This window comes from Nannospalax galili, unplaced genomic scaffold (genome assembly GCF_000622305.1).
Source record: "Nannospalax galili isolate Female #2095 unplaced genomic scaffold, S.galili_v1.0 scaffold139, whole genome shotgun sequence".
In the NCBI taxonomy this organism is placed as follows: Eukaryota; Metazoa; Chordata; class Mammalia; order Rodentia; family Spalacidae; genus Nannospalax; species Nannospalax galili.
Window position 1 is genome coordinate 8,417,671 of NW_008345884.1, and position 4,052 is coordinate 8,421,722.

A 4,052-nucleotide genomic window follows, 5' to 3' on the forward strand; every position below is an offset into this window, starting at 1 on the left:
CCCTACCATAATCAGGTGGTGCCATCGCCCCTACGGGGGAGTTTTGGCTATCCTCCATCTCCTTTTTAACAGGGGGTTTAAAGGGCCAGGGGGCTGCCTCAAAGGGATCTCAGGAGGGATAAAGGTTTTCCTGAGAGGTCGGTGGGCTCTCCTTCCTCTGTATGGCCTTTGGTGGGTCCTCCTTTTTTTGTGTGGCTTCCATATCAGGATGGGGTGTAACTAACTTAGGAAACTCAGAGCAGCCCCCCCTCTTATCAGGGGGCTGAGGAGGGAAACAGCCCTTGAGGGCTGAGATCGTGGGGAGAACTCCCAGGGTGGGATCTTACCCTTTTCTATCTGGGACCTTTCCACGAGTCTCTCTACCCTGTCCCAGGTCTCAGTCAAAGAGATTGCTAGCAGCAACCCAGGGTGCTGTCTCATTAATGTAATCCCAGGCCTGGGTTGCTTGTTGGTCTGACAGACTGAGGCCGCAACTCTTAAGCAGCAGCCTTAATGCCTCAAGAGAAGAATTTAACTTAGAATTGGCCTTCCCCATATCTAATGGGGGTCACTCACCCACAGACTGATTGGCCCATCAGCGAAGAATTAGCTATGAGTCACATCGGGGTCTCCAGATGTCGGGTTCCGACATGCCGAGGGGAGGGAAAAAGAAAGATCCTCAGAGCCAGCCGATAATCCATTTTTCCCCTCTGGGCTGAGCGGGATGGTGAGTGCACGGCTCAAAAGGAACACACAGCCGGGTGCCGAGTCAGAGCAGGAACACACTTTATTGCAGCAGGCACAGGTATTTAAAGGCAAAGTCTCATGGCGGGGAGGTTGAGCCCTTAGGGACAGTTGCTTCTGGTGTCGCAGACCTACGGGCTGAGGGGCCACTCCCTCTGTATGCCGGGAAGGAGGCAGGGCCAGGTGGAGCCAATCCTATGTCGGGGATGAGTTTCCCCATCCCTCCCCCTTGACCTGTGCCAGGCGCCATCTTGGTGAGAATCGAAAGTGACTGGACAGGTGGGCCGACTCTAGGTCAGGCTGCGGAAGTGCTCCGGAACTCATAGGCCCAGGGTGTGGCTGCATTCAGGCAGCCCCGACAAGAAGGGTCTAAAAAAACATTGCAAGAGGAAAAGGGTTCCTGAGTCTGTGTGCCTCTTTCAACAGAGAGCTTAGTGCTTGAGGGAGGACGGCAGGGAGGATGGGACAGTAGCACCTAAAGCCTTTTCTTACACTGACTCCCAGCCTCCAGCAGTTTCATAGCCCTGTCCAACTGCTGAGTCCCAACTACATTCCCTGATACCCAAGGCAATGTGTTTGCAGCAAATTGCAGAGAGCATGACACCACAGTGAGACTTCTTTCTGTGAGCCCTAGCCAATTGCTCTCCTACGAAGTCTGATCTTAGCTTGCACTGAGGGTAGGGAATTTTCCTGTCTCCCGTCTCACTCAGGGATAGTGGCCACTCTGTTTATGTGCTATTCCTGTCTTCTACTCTGTAGTGTTCTCTTTACATCTTGACTAGCCTCCTCATTAGTTAATTCCCTTATTTAGTTTGTTCTTTTTAAAAATGCATTTATTTATTTATTTATTTATTTATTTGTGTGTGTGTGTGTGTGTGTGTGTGTGTGTGTATGCACATGCTACAGTGCACATGTGGAGGTCAGAGAACAGCTTGTGTCTGTTCACTCCATATGGGTCCAGGGGATTTTTAACTCAGGTCATCAGGCTCTTCAGCAAGTGCCTTTACCCACTGAGCCATCTCACCAGTCCTAGTTCATTCTTTATATTATGTTTCTGTTTAAATTAATGTGTGTTTTGTTTTTTGTTTGGGTCCAGATGCAGAGAAGAAATAGATAACTAGATAAAATATTAAACTTTTAAAACATTTCTCTGAGTTTAAAAATTAAATAGAAGAATAGTACTGTCAAGTTCTGAAACAAATATTGCCTTTATTACTGCTCAGAGTAAAGGTAAAGACCACTCACAATCTAAGCAAACAGTAATAGTGCACATCCTAATACCAAGTCTCAGAAATACAGACTCACCCACCATTCAAGTGCAGAAAATGGCAGACCAGGTCAGACCTCTTTCAGAAGGGGAAAGGTGATGCTGTCAGCTTGCTAAGTGGGAGAGAGTTCCCAAGAAGGAGAATGGGCTGGGTCACACCTATGATCTTCTTTCAGCCCTTTAATTAGGTAAGTCAGTCTTCTTCCCAGGGATAGAGGGTAAGTGTATCTAAACAGTGGAATGGCCAGCTGTATCATACAGTAATACCCTCCACCCCCAACAAGGTTAATACCATCTTCATGTTACTTTTATGGATTTTACAAGGACAAAATAAGACATGGGCACAGTTTTTTGTTTTGTATTGTTTTTAACTTTTAAAATTACAGTGTGTGTGTGTGTGTGTGTGTGTGTGTGTGTGTGTGCACGCGCGCACCTGTGGAAGTCAGAGGAAAACTTCTACCATGAGGGACTCTGGTCATCAGTCATCTGTCATTCTGGCAAGCACGTTTACACACAGAGTCATCTCTCTGGCCCTGTTTTTCTTTTTAAGACAAGATATCCTTTTTAAAAATTGTATTTATTTTATTTATATACGTGTGTGTAAGAAACATTAAATATTAGTCTTTGCTTTCAAATCTTGTAAAAATTTTGGTTTACGACAAGGAATTCTAATATTTTAATCTCTTCCACACCTTGTAAGACTTATTTATGAAAAGGCCCTGAAGCATTCGCAGAACCTAATGGCCTGTGACAGTGGAACCCTTCTCCCTCTTTGGCCAAACCTCTTCCCCCTTCCTTTACACTGATTCTTTTAAACTAGACAACAGGAAAGACTGTGAGGTCAGACCCCAGCTAATGAGGAGAAGACAGAGTATTCTTGCATTAAAGATAAAAACCTATCAACCTATCAGTTGTGTTTGCTCCATCTGAATGATGATGCTCTTCATCTTGAGGCAGGACCCTCTGACATTTCCTCCACCCACTTTGGCATGTCAACTGGTTTCTACTATACTATGGAGATTTCATTGGTTCACTTCACTACCCTGTGTAGAATGCATTAACTAGTAGCATGTGTCTTGTCCCTCTGGCTTTTATGATCTTTTTGCCCCTCTTCCAAGATGTTCCCTGAGCCCTAGGTGTAGGGGTTGCATTGTAGATGTATAATTTAGAGCTGGGCATCTCACACTCACTTATTCTCTGCATTTGACCAGTTGTGGAACTTTGTAATAGTCTTCATATGTTACAAAAGGCTCTTCTTTGATTTGTGAGAGGTACACTTTTCTGAAATATAAGTATATATATTTAGAACACAGTAAGAAATTACTTTGGTCTAGGGAAGTGTCAGAAGTTGGTTCTTCTCTAGGATCTATGACATCTCCAGTCATATATACTTGGCATGTTTACAGCACCATCTATTAATTTTCTCCCATTGAGTGGCTCTGAAGTTTAATTAAATAGCTGTTGACTGCCCCCAAGACAAAAGTGACACTATTATACCCATAGAGATAATTTGTTGGGCCAGTTATTGTAGTGGTTCATAGGCTTTATGGCTGGGTAGGAATATTGATGGTTTTCTCCCTTGGCAGCTTGCATAGTATCTTCTGATACTATGAGAGCTAGTCTTTGGGGAGGAGACTTCCAGGTCAGTTCCAGTACAGTTGTGCCCAAAGTATGTTGTTGGGGTCCTCTGTTATGCAAGTAGAAGTCTGTTCACGTCCGGATAGCTCACGAGCTCGGAAACCATGTGCTGCAGATTCCTTTGTAGGAATATTGATGGTTTTCTCCCTTGGCAGCTTGCATAGTATCTTCTGATACTATGAGAGCTAGTCTTTGGGGAGGAGACTTCCAGGTCAGTTCCAGTACAGTTGTGCCCAAAGTATGTTGTTGGGGTCCTCTGTTATGCAAGTAGAAGTCTGTTCACGTCCGGATAGCTCACGAGCTCGGAAACCATGTGCTGCAGATTCCTTTCATAGCAGAGTGCCTTCCTGGCATCCTCCCTGACTCTTCTTTTAAAGTGATCGCCACAAATACATGCCCTCTGGCACAGGAGCTACCAGGTTTT